Source organism: Marmota marmota, unplaced genomic scaffold, assembly GCF_001458135.2.
Source record: "Marmota marmota marmota unplaced genomic scaffold, marMar, whole genome shotgun sequence".
Classification (NCBI taxonomy): Eukaryota; Metazoa; Chordata; class Mammalia; order Rodentia; family Sciuridae; genus Marmota; species Marmota marmota.
This window is the reverse complement of record NW_025999991.1, coordinates 10,526,799-10,543,088: the sequence shown is the minus strand read 5'-3', so window position 1 is coordinate 10,543,088 and position 16,290 is coordinate 10,526,799. Positions and strand designations below refer to the sequence as shown.

Below are 16,290 nucleotides of genomic sequence, written 5' to 3'. Positions count from 1 at the left end.
GGGGGGGGGGCTAGGTGAGGGGGTCGCGCACGTCTGGGGCATCTGGCACAACGCGCTCCCGGTACCCACCCCCGCCCGTGGTCACAGGAACGCGCCCTCGCACCCGCGCTTTCTCACCCGCAGCCGAGCACGCGCGCAGGACCGCGCGTGTCCTTCGTCCCCGAGCGGCCGCCAGGATGTGCCCCAGGCCTCGTCCCCTCCGCGCTTGTACCAGTGCCCCTCGCCTAGTATGTCTTTTTTAATTTACTGAATTTCTTATTCTTGTCCTTGCAAGCGGTCCTGTGTGATACGAAGCTTCGGCACAGATGGCCTCCCAGCGCTTCCCCAGTGTCGTTCGTGGCTGGGGTGGGGAGCAGGCGGTGATTAGCCAGTCTGGACGCCTGGCTCCCGGCTGGGCTCCTGTGGGCGTGCTCCTGTCTGGTGGAATCCCCTGCCCGCTCCAAAGGACCCCGGCCCGGGCGCCGTACGTCCGGCTCTCCGCCCGCTGCTTTTCGGTTCTAGACTGCGATTCCCAGCCCGCGTTTTCCCGCCCGCCTCTAGTAGTGTAAGTTCGCGAAGCAACAGATTTGGGCTCTGGGAAAAGCGCATAGAGTCATGCAGAGGAAGAAAGCTTACAGGTTGGAGTCGTCTCCAAACAGCCCCAAGAGCCACTTACGAAAAAAAAAAAAAATCTTAAGGTTGGTTTTGTTTTGCCTTTTGGTGGAGAGCGTATTCACATAGGTGATTTTTTTTTCCCCAAAGAAAGGCTGTTAAATAAAAGATGTTTGAAATCTAGATTTTCCTTTTAAACATACATCGGTTGCGCTTTTACAGTTAAGCTCTGAGGCGAAATGTCTTTGTACATCAGTCGCGCAGTGAAGTTTTGCGAAGGCTGCAAGCATCTGGGGGATGCTCTTGCGTGTGGCGCAAAGGCGCTCTCGGTGGTGAAAAGTTTGTAGCTCGGGTATTTGGGGCGAGCGAGGGCAGGAATTCTTCCTGGGAAGAGGGCAGAGAAAGTTACAGGAGTGGGAAGAGAAAAAATGAAAGTGTGTTGTGTGTGGGTGTGTGTGTGTACGTGGGGGGTAGAGTTGTAAAGAGTGGGAAATTTTTCAGATTTACAGGATCGGCAGGAATTTGGGAAGTCGCAGTGCCTCGGCAGGAAGGCAGACATTGCCATTTCTTTCTAGAAGAGAAATCATAGAACCTTCATGAGTTGCTACCACCTCTTGCAAAAGGTGCGCTGTCTTCTATGACCTGATGAATCCCTCTCTTTTCACTTTCTCTTGTAATCGACACACGTTGGAAGAAGAAGCAAATGCAGGTTCCCACCGCGTCTGAATACTTTCAGGGAAGATTTGATCCCGCTCCCTCCACAGCTACCTGGCCCTTGGCACCGGCTCCTCATTGGGTCACATCACCTGTCCCTCCCCACCATTTTGTGGTTGAGGTCCTCTCATACTCCCACCCCTGTTCATCAGTCTCTCCAAAACAACGACGGGAATGATTTTCCCACGTCTTTCTGGTGCTTCCAAATGCAGCTGTTTAATTTCATGGACTTTGCATTTTCTATGAGGTGTGGTCACCGGGAGGATCTTTTAAGTACCTCCAGTGAAGGCAAATCTGAGCCCAGTTCTTCATGTGTTAAGAAGCAAGCCTTCAGATTTCAGAGGTACTCAGCGAGTCCTAAGTGGAAAGGTAAAGCAGGCGGGGCTCGGGTGTGAGTGGTCATTGTGGAAAAGAGCTGGTTTGGGGGCAGGATGTGGAGTTCTCACTTTGGACCAGCCTGGGGTGGGCTGCTGTCCCAGGGTCAGGGCAGCATAGGGCCCAGCAGCCTGGATGAAGGTAGGCTCCACATCTCACTCTGCACAGGCTGCCCTGGAATTTCGTTGAGAAGATGGAGCAGAGACTTGGAAGAAAGGGCCAGAAGGCTGTGTGCAACGGTAACCCGCACAAATCCCCTCTAAATACTGCACTAGCCCAAGTACTGCACTGGAGTCGACCAAAGGGGCACCCTTCTAATGATTGTCGAGGATAGAAAGCCGAAAAGACACACAACTTCCTGATTTACCTGTTCCTTTCTGTTTCTCACCTCCCCACACTCAGATCGGAAACCTTTATTCAGTTTTCATTCAGTGTGGCAAGCTTTAATGAAAGCATTTGTATTTTAAGCCTTAGTGGCAATAATATATTTATTGCAAAGTGTCAATGAGGTATTTTCACAGATTAGAGGCAGCATGCTTGCTCTGGTTGTGTACAGATTAATATACAGAAATATAGAGCAGAGGTGCAGACACTGACTCAGTTGGCACCAGGCGCATGCTTATCATCACATGACCACTGTCTATTAAAATATTGCAATACCTAAACACTATTGCAAAAACAAAAGTTGCTTTTCTTTCCTATAATTAAATCTAATTTGTTAATTGTCTTGTTCCTCTTGCCATGTTGTTTTCATCTTAAGAGGTGACATGTTATTATTTTGTCTGCTTAATAATATTATTTACAAATTAATACTGTATATTTTACATTAGTGAAACATATAATTAGGTGTTTGATTTAATTTGTATCATTTATTCAGATAAAACAGAAAGCCTATCTAAGGTTGATTTGACAAGGGGAGGTTGAATAGTCCTAATTTAACGTTATAGTCACAGTTCATGGAAGCTACCTGGCCCCAAATGCACAAAAGACAGTTTTTCATGAGGTGCATTTGACATTTTGTTTATAATGTGTTTATTTCCCCAAACTTAATACAAACTTGGCATTCACATGTTAGGGGTTTCATTTTTTTTTGGGGGGGGGGTCGCCTTGTATTCTTTTTTCCTTCCAAAGTTCCTTTTTTTCTACTCACTGGGCATCTCCTTCGCTTCAGTTCCTTCCCCACCCCCAACTTTTGTTCTAGGTCCTTAGGGTTAAATTCAGCATGATTTTGTGTCTTTAATGCTCTGACAAGTGACCGCTAATTGGTTCTCACTTGAGCAAAGATATTACCATACTAATATTATTATTGGTAAGAAGAGGTAATTGATAACACCACCTGCCACTCTGGGGCAATCACGATGATAAATGTTTCCATCAACAGGAAATCTGTGCTTGGTGTACCACAGCCCAACGCAAACAGCATGTCAAGTGCCAATTATAAAGATGTTGCTTTTCCATTACATGGGGTGGGGGGCGCTAGAAAATGTAGCAAAAAAAATAGATTTGTGTTTTTTGGAAAATGTTTTATACAAGCTTCTGTTCACCAACTTGAAGTTAACTTTCCCCAGAAAAATAAAAGGATCTAACTAAATAATCCGGTACAAGATAACTGCCCTGCTCACACTGCTAGGAAGACCCTGCCTCCTCTGTGTGCAAATACATTGAGATAAATATGTCCACGTGTCTTAAATAGGTGGGAGCTGTGTGCAGAGCATATAAATCCACCTTGGTCGGAGTGCTCTGAAGCTTCCTGTGTGTTCTTCACAAGACATTGTGCCAGTTCACTGGAGGCACGGGCAGGCAAGCATCCCACAGCTTTTTATGGCATACACGGGAAACCGCACATGGCTATCCTCTTCACACCGAGGGGTGCAAACGTTGTTGAAGTACTTCTTGCCTAATGATTGGACTTTTTATTGCAGCTGCATGTGGCCAGGGAGGGGCGCTTCAGCAAGTATAACCATATAAAATAATGCTGGGGAGTTACAACTTTGACTCCCTTGCCTACAGGGAGGCTCAAACGATTATTATTAGCTTGCATTAATAGATGCAGGCCTCAAAAGGCGAAATCAGCTATTGATAATTGCAAGAAGTATACAGCAGCTACTGTATCGATCGGCTTGTCCCTTATTCCCCTGGTATGGGAGAGATAAGAAGACTCACTCTTTAGTGCAATATAATTTCTTTTGACCTATCTGCTTGCTACAGACTTATGATGAATAGCCAGAGTGGTTAAAGTCCTTTATCACGAAAGTTACCCCTTGATATAATATTGATTCTTTATAACTAGCTCCAAACACAAAAATCAAACTGTCCACTTGACCATCATCATCATCAATATCATCACAAAGCCTCTGGAATAAAGATCAGCTGCAGCCCGAAAATGCTTTCTATAATCTTCCCAGCTAATCTTTATTTGCTGATGATGAAAAGAAAAAGGGAGGGGAGTGGAATGTCACTTGGACGAACATTGTATTTATACGTGTACATATATCAGGTCGAGTCGCGACGGCCTCTCGGGTGAAAAAACGCAGCCCGCAGGGTCAGGCGCGCAGCGTCCGGCCTCTGGGTCTGGCCGGGGGTCCAGGGACGGGGGAGACAAAAAGGACCCATGCGGGCGGTCTTGCGCGGCAGTTACAACGTGCCCACAGCCTCCGCCGGTGGGAATCTGTGCCGGGCGTCCTCGGTGCTCCAGCCGGAGAGGGCGCGCGCCGGGTGGGCTCGCCCGCGCGGAGGGGCTGGCCGCCCCGAGGCGCACTTCAAAGGCCGCCCGCGCGATCCGTGTGCATTTCCCTCAATTAACGGCGTTTCCTGCCCTCTCGGCCTCTCCGCCCGCCCCGCCCCCCGCGCCAGCTGGGGCCCTCCGGCGGCAGGGCAGGCCGTTTGCTCCAGAGCGCGCTTGAGTGCGCGTGTGTCCGCGCGTGGGCGCCTGCCGGGGCCCTGGGCGCGGGGGTTTGCCCGGCGGAGACCGCGAGGGCTGGCTAGAGGCAGAATTGCGGGTGCGGTTTGGGGGGGATGGGGCTTAGGCTGGGGGACGCCAGAAGGATCCCAGCTCCTCCCTCCTTGAGGCTCCTGGGTTCGTGCTCCGCCGGCAGCTGTCTTTAGAGGCCCCTCCATGGAAAACTGTCCTGGCCCTAGGGCCTTCTCTCCCGCAGTCCTCAGAGGTCACTCAGCAAATGGTCATTCAGCAAATTTCCGCAGTCCTCAGAGGTCACTCAGCAAATGGAGGGTGGATGCGAACATACAAAAATCGTGGTGGGAGGCCGCAAGGGTCAAACCTCGCATACCCTGCCCCCCTCCCGCATTTGCTAATTAGCGGATTGGGGACTACCCTAGGGCTCCCCTCTTTCGCCTGGATTCTGCTTGAACAGGGAGGACCTTCTATCCTGCTTCCGTGTCATTTTCGCTCCTGGGGCGTCTTCAGAGCAGGTCCTTGGGGACGTGGGGCATTCTCTCTGGCACCTCTGTGTGGGCGGCACCAGGGGGAGCGTGGGGACCTTGGCTTCCGGTTGGAGGCCAGGTGTGGCATCTCCCCTCCTCCCCCATCTCATTCCGTCATGGACTGGCTCCCTTGGACTGGGCTCCAATTCATTAGAGGCCATCTAGTGCCACTGTAATCCACTATGTGGGGGTCACTTGGCTATGGCAGCAGGGGGAAGCCTGGAATGGAATCCCAGGGAGGATTTCATATCTTGAGCCCTGCCCAGGCTCTTCCAGAGGCCAGCAACTGCATGGGGGTGATCCCAGGACCTTTGGACATTAAGGTCAAGTGGAGGCCCCTAGGGCCTGCCTGGCTCAGGCAGTGGGAGGTGTGCAAGTGGGATGAGGGCAGGAAGCTCCTTGTATCTAGGCCTTGGCTCTCCATGCTCTGTGTCCCTGGCACAGACACTGGGGAGTTCTGCCCACTGCTTTGTGAAGAGCTACCCACTCTTCACAAAGTGTCCAAAGAAGCTTTAGAAAGCAGGCCCCTCACGCACCTGTGTTTTCAGACGCTCGTGGGGCAGGACACAGGCAGCGTGCGCTGTGCTGTGGACGTGGGGGACCTGGAGTGTGCTGCTGGTTTTTCCCTAATGGCTCCCGACAGCCCTTTCACTCAGAGTAGAACACCACGGCAGCCCTCATATCGACCTTCTGCTTTGTGGCAGGGAAGGGAAGACAGAGTGTCTCTCTGCAGACACGTGGGTACACACAGCTTCTGATGGTCAACATGTGCTTCAGCGTCTCGGGGCTGTGCGTTTGCTGTTCCAACAGTGCCTCTGCCACGGCGATGACCACAGTCGGTGAATTCGTCAGCCACTTTGCGTCTGTGGGAAGAGGGTGGAATTGCAGGAAAAAGACCTCTCGGCCACTTTGCAGGGACACACAGGTTTTGCTCTGTAGGGTCTTCTTCACACTGTCCACACTGGTGTGTGCAGAACCACATGGAGTTTTATGAACTACCTTCCATGTATTTGTTTTTGGAAACGGCATCTTCTGTATGTTTAAACATTGTTATATACATGGGAGCCGCGTACTAATGCTCTGAGGTAGTCATCCAGTTGTGGGTTTGTGTGGCTGCAGAGTATAGTTTTATTAATGTACTTGCAGGTTGCAGGAAGCACTAGTATCTCTTGACCACATTTTCTGAAATAGTGGAATTACTTCATCCAAGAAGAAACACGTCATGGCAGATGTAGCAGCATTAGGAAACTAATGTTGTACTGGGAGAATGCTGAGAGAACATTTGAGACACTTGGTCAAAGGTCACACTCTTTGCCAGGTGCAGTGGCACATGCCTATAATCCCTGCAATTTGGGAGGCTGAGACAGGAGGATCGAAAGTTCAAAATCAGCCTCAAGAACTTAGTGAGGCTCTCAGCAACATATTGAGACCCTGTCTCAAAATTAAAAATCATCCATCCATCCATACGTACATACATAAAAGGGGCTGGGGTTGTAGTTCAGTGGTAAACCACCCCTGGGTTCATCCCTGCTACCAAACACAAAAAAACAAAGGTCCCTGTCTTTGTCTGTGTCAGTCTCTGTTAAGTCCCAGAGAGCTGGAGGCAGTCTCCTCTTTCGGCATCATTGTAGAGGAATAGTCACGGACGTGGAAAACACCAGCTTTCCTTTTCTTCTTTCCTGAGGTGAAATTCAGAAAACAAGACTCAGCCTCACCATCGAGAATATGTTGGCATTCCCTACATCTAACTTCTTAGGTAACTACCCTATCAATCCAGTTCCAAAACATTCTGCCTCTGTCTCACCCGGCTTTCTAGGATTTCTATGACCGTTCTTGTTTTGAGGTTGGGTTTTGCTGAATTGCTCAGCACCCCTCCTGCTCCTCCTCTTGAGGAGTTGGCACTGCAGGGTCACCCACAGGCCCAAACAGTGACTTTTACAGGAAGGTCTCGAGTAACCAGCTTGGATGGTTTGGGCTTGAACTGGCTCCTTGGTGTGACTTAGCTAGATACACCCTTGGTGACGTCCCTGAAGGACGGACTCAATCCAGTGGGCCATGGGGAAGCGATTGAGGGTTGCATCTGGACCAGCGTGACCCTGCTGTCAGCCCTGGTGTCAGTGGGCCCAGGGGAACCTCTGTCCACACGGGAAGGGTTGTGATCCAGGGTTATTCGTCAGTATGTCCCCACGTTTCCTTGTGTGTAGACTCTGTTTCTGGAGATAAATCCTCCAGATTTTGGCCACCTGTAATGTAGGGCCTGACTGTTCAGGTGGTCTTTATGTCTGTGATCGTATTTTTGAGGAAATTGCTGAGACGAACCCTTCACAGTGAACTTCAAACAGGATGAGTGTCCTGAGAGCAGGATGCGGTGGTCACGTCACCATGGGGATCTGCTGCAGGTTCAGGAACACAGGGCGCTCCTTGACTGGCACCTGTCTGTCAAACATCAAAAGCCCGAAGTCTCCCATGGTGAAGACTCTGATGGTTCCTTTATGCAGCGTTTCCCAAAGATGTTGGCTGTAAGGAAAACTCACAGGTGACCCACAATTTTACCAGAAGAGCTCAGCTGCTTGACCATGGCGGGGAACCTGGTGTGGAATCTTTTCTTCTGGGACAATGGGAAGCACCCTGACACTTGTCTGCAGAAAACCTGCCTCCCTGAAGACTCCCGCTGGGAGCCATCCCCATGCAGATCCAACTGAGCCTGCAAGCAGATTTCTGGGAGCTGCAGACTTTGGGGGCAGTTGGCTGCTCAAGGTGGTGTCTGTGCATGGGTGTCAGTCTCTGCCCACTGGATGCCGGAGCACCCTTGAGCTGGGGCGGGATGGTGTCCCTTGCCCTGGGTGCCACTTTGGCATGAGGGGTGGCTGGACATGAGGAAGAGAAGAAGCAGCTTGCCCATAGGATGGCAGGCAAAGGGCACCCACTGGCCGGCACCAGGAGAAATCAGGGAGTGAGGGAGGGGCTTTTCTGGGGGAGGGGTGGGGGAGCGAGTGTCTGACCTGACTGGCTCCTGGACGTGAGTTGCTCCCAAGGAGAAACCCCAGCTGGAGGGGCGGGGGACAGCCTGCCCTGGGCAGGGGGTGTGACCTTCGCCCAGAGGGCGCTGGGGGCCTGCTCCTGGGGCTGCCCGTGGCGGGCCTGGGGGCAGCCTGGCCTCTGTCCCTCCCCCTGCCACAGGGGACACATTGTCCTTGGAGGAGTGGAAGGTGGTACTGCAGAGCCAGACAGGGGTGGGGGGGATGCGGAAAGACTCCCGTAAGGAACGAGTCCATTGCAGCCGAGCACCAAACACCGTTTAGGGGTGGCAGGAGCGGGCCCTGGGGACCGCGTGTCTGTGTGGTTCCAGGAGCTGTGTGCAAGGTTGCTGCCTCCTGTGAGTGGAGGAGGGTGTCCTAGGGCCGCGGTGACAGGTGCAGGGCCCCAGAGTGGGAGGACGCGGTGGGGGTCGGGCCTCAGGTGGCTGGCGCTGCTTCCTGAGACTTTTGTTATGATGTGTGAGGGTCTTCAAAGTGACTGAAGATGACTTATGAGGAAAGCTTGCTGTCATTTAACGGTGCAGCTTCAGGCTCCGTCTCGGGAAGACTAAGGCAGCAGGTGCTGGGCAGACCAGTCGGCATCGCCGCGAGTCGTGCTTTCCGCCTCTCTGGACGCCTTTCTGGCTGTGGGGTGATGGAGGGTTAGCTCAGCACGTCGCTGTTTTAAGAATCAACGAGAGACTCCTAGGAGACCATTAGGCGAGTGATTCTATTTCAAAAGGCCTGACGACCTGATTAAACTAGCCAGTCGGCAAGGCCTTGCCTCAGGGATGCAGAGGCGTGTGAGTGTGAGCACGTGTGCGCACGTGTGTGCGCCTGTGTGAGCACACCGGCCTCTGTGTGTGCTGGCCAATGTGAAGACTTTCAGACTTGAAGACGGAGCCCACTGGGTGAGCCTTCAGTTAGAAGCAGCTGTTGTGAACTGAACCGGGCTGACGCGGGCTTCATCTGGCTCCACAGACGCACATCCCTAGCGTCACTTCCTTAGAGGTGACTTCCAGTGACACCGAGCCTGCTCAATGTTGGCAGAGATTTTCTCTTGAACTTCAGTTTTGGGTGAATGTGGGAAAATTGAAGGCTTTAATGTTTTTATTGCCCGCGGAGCTTCCGTGCCCGACGAGGGAGCGGGGCCGTACTGAGGGGAAGACGTCTGCCCCCTGTGGTTCTTGCCCCTTCCCTAGTGAGGGCAGGGGACTAGCATGGGTGCCTAGGATTTGCTTGCCGAGTCTGTTGCCCGCACCTGCATGAAGACCGGGGACTGTTGGTCTTCCTCTGCTGACCGCTGGTTGTTGGCCTGGAGAGACGGCGGTGTTCCTGGCACAACCACTTCTCTCCTGTGAGTGCAACTGGAACCTGGCAGCTGATGGCACCTTCGAGGCCTGAGCTAAAGTGCCCTGAGCTCTGAGTTGCGGCCACTGCGGGTGACCATGTGTTTTCTGTGAGTGTGGAAGAAATGGGCGGCCCAGAGTCAAGACAGGCTGCAGGCTGCCGTGTGGACAACTGGCATTTGGAAAAGCACCCGTTTCGACCGTTCGGGCTGCTGCAGCAGCAGGCCTGGCTGTGGCCCTGCACTGGCAGGAGGCCTTCCCGTAGTGGGATTTTAAACATTAAGGCTTGACACGGGGAAGCCATGCCCTCTTTGTCAGGCTAAGCTGTGTCTTCCGGTTTGTTTCTGTTTGGAAAGTAAGGTTCGTGAGGTCTACAGTCCTCTGACGGCTGTGTTCCTGGCTAAGCACAGGGTTTTCACTTAGCCTTACAGACAGGGCCTGCATTACGGGAGCACCCGACCTCAGTTCTGTGGTCATTGGCCTTTGAAGGCACGGCAGCAGTCGACGTGAGCCAGAGCTGCAGTGTGGACCCAGCAGCCACAGGGCAGAAGCAGCGCATTCACCTCCTGGCGGGGTGAACGTCTGCGTTGTTGTGTCAGCAGAAGACAGGTAACCGCGAGTAGGCCCACAAGTCTGACTGGCTCACAGTGGATTGGTCGGGTCCGGCCGCTCTTTACAACAGTGAAATCTGTGAAGGGCCAATTTGGGATGTTTTAAGAGTGGATTTCATTAACGAAAATGTTCTGTAGGATATAGACCCCCTGTTATTCACTTCAAGACACATAATCACCTTTTACCCAAGGAAGACCGAGAGGAGGCCGACAGAGGGAGGTTGTTAGATGGCCTGCACCCAGTGGGCCTGCACTCCAGTCCTTGCTTCGTGAGTGACGTCACAGATAGACTTTCGAACACTTAACCCGTGCCCGTGCGTGGGAAGGCCAGCTGGACACTGGCACGGCTGGAAAGGTAGAAGAGCAGGTTCATTTTTCTAGAGTCTCACTTTATTGCCTGATTCATTCTTTCCTTTTGCTTATCCTGTTGGTTTTGCTTTTTAAAAATCAGCATTTGAATGAAAGATCTGGCTGTAGAGTGATCCTGGAGGTCCAAAGCAGCAGCCTGAGAGCTGAGCTGCACAGAAACCGGGCACCTGTGGGCGATTACCGTAAAGATAACTGAGGGATCACGAATGGCAGGGCCTGTGCTGGGCCTCGGAGGCATGGCCGTTTCATCGTCACCTGCCAGGAGCACTCTCTCTGCCACGTGGGCCATCCCAGTGCACTCCTCGCTGAGGACTGTCATTATGATTCATACGGGAATCAGTTGGAATTGTTTCCTTCCCAGTCACATGGTTCTTGATTCTACAAGGACGTTATAAACACAAACATGTTAACTACCCGTATTCCGCGTTAGACACACATCTTAGGTACGTCAATGTGGAAAGATAATTTAGTTGCTATTATTTTGTCACAATGCACCAATTTCAAAGAGAATTAAAATAATATCACATGGTGTGTGTGTATGTCTCTCTGTGTGTATGTGTGTGTGTGTGTGTGTGTGTTTTAATCCCACTGAACCCTGAGTGTGTTTGCTCTTAGAATCAGCCCCCAGATTCTGCAGCCTCGGCTTTTGCTCCTGGTTCTGTATGGCTGACACAGCTTTCCCCTGGTTTTTCTCTCTTCTCACCCCGCGACTCAGTCTCCACTCTCGTTTTTAGGATGTTGATCAACTGTCTTTATGTGATTTTAAGGTCAGATGCCAGTGGCTTTGGTGAACGTTGCTGTATATGTAGAGTGAGGGGGATAACCAGGGCCCTGGCCTCCCTGGAGGCTCTGGAGACAGCTCCTTGGTCCCCCCAGGCCCACTGGTGTGGAGTCCCAGCAGGTACGGTTAGCCGCGCCCGCTTTGCCCTGAGAGCCGGGACCTGCAGTTTGTACTGTGAGGACCTCAGCTGAGGGGTCATTGGCCTGAGGCATGATGCCCTGAGGCTCTTCCCGTGGTCCTCTGGCCTCCCGAATCTCCCAGAGCTGAAGGGCCCCGGCTCATTTTTCTTTCTCCTGTACCTCACAGTATCCTTTCTCTGGGGAGAAGCTGTTTACACCATGAAAGGAAGGTGCTCTTCATGCCAGGGGGTGCTTGCCTTCCGTTAAGGGTGTCCTGGAGACTGACTCTCCATCCTGACTCGGTCATGACGACGGAGCCCGGTGCTGGCTGTGGCTCTGTCCTGGCCTGCGCGATGTGGAGGTCCGGCGTGTCCTGAGGTGGCTGAGGCTGCTGGAGCCAAGTGACAGAGAACAATGTCCTCTCACACACAAAGAAGATGGCAGCCGAGTGGCTTTGGGTGCACATTATGATTTGTGTGTGGACAGTGGGACAGACCTTTTCTGTCCTCTATCCGATGCCTTTATTTGGAGATCAAAGCACATTTATTCTGATCATTGTGAGATAATTTGAAGAGCAAACATACTACTTTTGTTGTCATCAGAAGAAGTTAGCAGACACATCTCTGCATTTGACAAAATCTGACTCCAGGAGAAAGAATCCTGGCTGCTTAGCTGGGCAGGAGAGAGGGCCAGTCACCAGCAAGGAAAGACCGTCCCATTCTGGGCCCTAGCGTGGACTCTGTGGGTTGAGATGTTTGAAGGGACCGTAGCTCTAAGTCTTTTCATGTTGGTAGCAGTTTTTCTGCTTTTCTGTCAGCCTGTTCCCTGCTCATGAGGAAGCTGCTTCTTCTGGAAGAACCTCTGTGGACCCTCGTCTCATAGGACTGTCCCAACGCCCTTCTCTGCCCCAAGTTTTCCTTTCTCTGGACCTGGCCAACTCTGTAGGGTCATCGTGAGCCCCCAGTAGATGCAGGGCCAGATGCTGAGGCCAGGGTGCCCGGGGCCTGTCCATGGGAGGAGCGACCCCTGCAGAGCCTGTCTGCCTGGAGGGGCTTTTCGCCTCCCTCTGAGCAGGGCTTCCGGCAGGGGCAGGCCTGGGCAGCATCACAGTGAACCACTGGAAGCACCTTCCTTTAGTCACGTGCGGAGGGGACTAGCATTTGGAGGAAGGTTCTTAAAATGAAGACCGTTTTCATGGAAGGTCGGTGACCTTTGACCACTAGATGTCCTAAAGAATTCTGCAGCCATGCTGTGCAGTCCTGGGGAAGGTCACCGAGTGGGCAGAAGCGTCTCTGCTCTGTGGCTGTGGACATGTGCATGGTCAGGGGACAATTCGGTGACATGTCCGTTGAATGCCGAGAGCCTCGAGTGCTTGGGGCTGCTGGCGAAGGCAGCATCTGAAGCAGCAGTGGCTCGTGAGCGGGAGGGCTTTTGTTTGTCCCCCCACAGTCCTGCTGACTGTCACCCAAGTGCTTTCCTCCTGCCTGCTGGGATGTGTGTGGTATCACCAGGCAGACACATGGGGACGCCCACAGCTGGAGATGGGCACATGGAAGCCGTGCACACACAGAAAGAACTAGAACCCAGTGTCAGCTCAGGCCGTGACAGTTCAGCGAAGGATACCTCTCAGGAGAAGGGACTGTTCTGTGATGTGGGCCTAAGGCCCTCAGTGCGTGACGGTAGACAGAGCCTCGGGACATCAACGTAGAGGAAGGTCAGATAAGTTGTGTCACGTCTTGACTCAGAGGAACAAAGGAGGGGACGGAAGCCTTGCTGATGAGCACAGGCTCGCTAACGTTCCACGCCTCTGCTGACTGAGGGCTACCTGCACCCTGTGGTGGACAGTGCCCAGAGACTGGGAGTCCCACCCTGAGTGAGCTGGGGGAGGGATCGGGGAAGGAGCACTTACCACACGGGGTCTTTGTCAGAATCGGGAACGTGGTCAGTGAAATTCTTTGAGAAGTCAGTGATTATGGAGTCTCATCTTCGTTTTGCATCTGATTTTTTAAAATCTAGCAAACATGGGGAACCTCTGCAAAGGCAAGTCCCCGTGCAGCTCCAGCCCACGCGGGAGGCTCCCGCAGACGTGTGTCTCCTGAAGACAGCAGCGGGTGGAACCGCGTGTCACGTCCTGGGGGATCTCGCTGACGAGGTCATTCCTTCCTCCCTGTGCTCTTTCCAGGCCACATGCTACCACCAAGGGATGGGGACCGGGCAGGGAGGGAAGGACGAATGTGACTCTCAGGCACGTTCAGGGGGGCTGGGCCTGCAGCCTCACAGGGCCGGTGCCGTCGGCTTCCAGTGGCTGACAAACTCCAGACAAGAACAAGGAATGAGGAAAAGCTGATCTGGGGCCATGATCCCGGAGACTCTGTTGCTTTGGGCCCGAGGCGAGGCAGGACGCGATGGTGGGAAGGCCGTGGAGCGGAAGCTCTCAGCTCATGGCAGCAGTGAAGCAGAGAGGGGGAGCCATACACCGAGGCCAGGGACAGGAGCCACCCTTCCAGGCCCCTCCCCAGGGACCTGCTTCCTCTAGCCATGCCCTTCGCCTCCCAGAGTCCCTTCAGCTGTCAGTGGGTTGATCCACCTTGAGGTCAGAGCCCCGGGATCCAGTCACTTCCCAGGAGCCCACCTGGGCACTGCTGCCCCAGGGACCAAGCCTCCACAGGAGCCTTTGTGGGGCTGCCACCCTACAGTGCCCTGGACTTCGAAGGACCACGAGGCCACGGGGGACCTGCCAGCGGCTGTACAGGGATCTACTCACTCCACAGGCCATTTGGAGAGATTGCTTGCTCGAGGTCACAGAGTGATAGCATCTGGTGACGGAGAGTGGCCTTTGACAGCTATTGCTCCAGAAATTCCTTCTCAGAAGGTACCTGTGGGGTTGGGGAGCCCCCCTTCAGAAGGGTAGGCACTTTGCCTAGGTAGCGCGGGTGACCGGCAGACCGTGGTACCTCCTGGCCTGAAGATGCGGCCCCTGACACTTGCCCACCTCTTCCCAAGGCCTTTCCCTGTGTATCTTCTCCTCTCTGGATGCCACCACCTTGGGGGCAGGGATCAGCCCGTGCATGTCGGGGGACACACATTAGCCCCTCTCATCTAGGAAGCAACAGCCTTCTACCCACTCTGGCCTGCTCTGGCACAAAGCAGGAGGCCAGACTACGAACAGGGTGGTCAGTTACTCCCCAAGACAGAAAGAACAGGGAAGTGTTGGTCAGGAAGGTGGGAAATAGGCCCAGGAAGGGGAGAATATATTGCCAAAGAGCGTTCTGCGGGTCTGCTGGAGGCCCAGGAACCGTAGCCCAGGAGGCTGGAGTGCTGTGGGCCCTGAGATGTGGGGTGCTGTGGCCCAGGGGGCTGGGGTCCTGTGGCCCAAGAGGTGGGGGGTGCTGTGGCCCAGGAGGTTGGGGTGCTGTGGGCCAGGAGGTTGGGGTACTGTGGCCCAGGTGGCTGGGGTACTGTGGCCCAGGAAGCTGGGGTGCTGTGGCCTAGGAGGCTGGGGTGCTGTGGCCCAGGACACAGGGGGAGCTGTGGCCCAGGAGGCTGGGGTGCTGTGGCCCAGGAGGTGTGGAGGCTGCTGCTTACCCTTTTAGTGCAATGAAGGATTCCGAGTGGCGCACCCAGCAGTGAAGCAGGAATTGGGTGACAGTGGGTGTGTTCCGGATGCCTGCGGCGCCTTGGCAAGGTTACATTGATGCAAACTCAGGGTTTTGCAGAGCTGATTTTTCCATAGCTGTTTTAAAACAAGGGGGCTGGTTAGGTGTATGGATTTAAAGTGGACGTGTTAGATACTTTCGTGAGTGTGGAGAATAAATCGTTGTGTGCTGGTAGGTCTTTTGGAAGGTCTCACTTCCTGTGAAGTTCATTGTGAGATCAGAGGGAATTTCGGTATGACCATTACATGCCTGTGACTCTCTGGGTTCCGCTGTTGCTTGGGGCAGGTCTCTACCCAAACCGACAGGTGCCCGTAGCCAAGAGAGCCTGGAGGAGACCTGGCAGCTGGAGAGCCACGGGGCAGGCGTGCTGACATGGCTGCCCTGCTCCCGGTGCTGTCCTGAGCCAGTCCAGCCTTTGCCCCTCTGCCAGGCCCACTGCTGCTCCCGGCTCTCCTCTGGCTCCCAAACCCGTTCTGGCATTTTATCCCTCACTCATGGGTCTCCAGCCAGTGAAAAGCTTGAACTTACGCAGGAGTCTGAAGGCTGCTTGTCCTCACTGTGTGCCAAGTGAGAAGTCGGGATAAACCACCAGACTTAATTTGAGGAAATCCGACCATGAGTTTTTCCTGGACATGCGAGCGAGCAGCGGTGTGCGCCCACTGCGGCACTGGGAGCGGCTCCATTCTGGAGGGTGCTCCCCCGGGGAGTCAGGCAGTAGTGAGGCATGCTTCACTTTGGGGTGGCTGTTGTCCAGTACCAGGCAAAAGCATGCACCTGGTTGAAGGAGCAGGCTGTCCTATGCTCTTGCCTGGCACCTTTGTCACCAGGGCCCTGTGGGTGAAGGACAGGGAAGAACCATTCGGGTGACTCTTTCCTTTCATAATTCAACCTTGTGCAGCAAGAGACAGAAACAGGGTTTTTATAGGTAGGACTGAGTTTAGTGCTTTTCCTATAAAATAATTTCCACGAATTTAGCTTCGGGCTCTCCCTCTCTGTCTGATATAGGAGACCAGACTTGGAATTCAATTTTTTTTTGGACATCCATAAAATGCACACTCCTATGACCCCCAGGAAACTCCTGGCGCTATTCCTGTCAAGGGAGTTGCTGGGACTGCAGGCCTGCTGCCCCCCTCCGGGCACCTCTCCTGCCTGCTGCACAGCTGTGATTCCTGCCAGCTCGGGCTCTTTCCTGGCAGGTGCCCCATGCCTGGGCTGTCCCCACTGCAGGCCTGAGTGCCTCAGCCACAACTGTGCCCTGGGTGGCCCA

General features: G+C 53.6%; 1 protein-coding gene and 1 long non-coding RNA gene across 3 annotated transcripts in view; one reads left to right on the top strand and one right to left on the bottom strand.

Moving 5' to 3' along the window:
- Sall3 (spalt like transcription factor 3) overlaps positions 1–14,106 on the bottom strand; it is a 35,830-nt gene extending 21,724 nt beyond the window's left edge. For both annotated transcript variants that reach the window (XM_015499566.2, XM_015499567.2), the window contains exon 1: positions 14,102–14,106. The gene's annotated coding sequence lies outside the window, so the exon portion shown is untranslated. The remainder of the gene's footprint in view (positions 1–14,101) is intronic.
- LOC125617862 lies at positions 36–2,402 on the top strand. Its single transcript, XR_007348982.1, has 2 exons — positions 36–544; positions 1,093–2,402. It is a non-coding gene; the product is annotated as an uncharacterized LOC125617862 (long non-coding RNA).
- Positions 14,107–16,290: the final 2,184 nt, after the last annotated feature.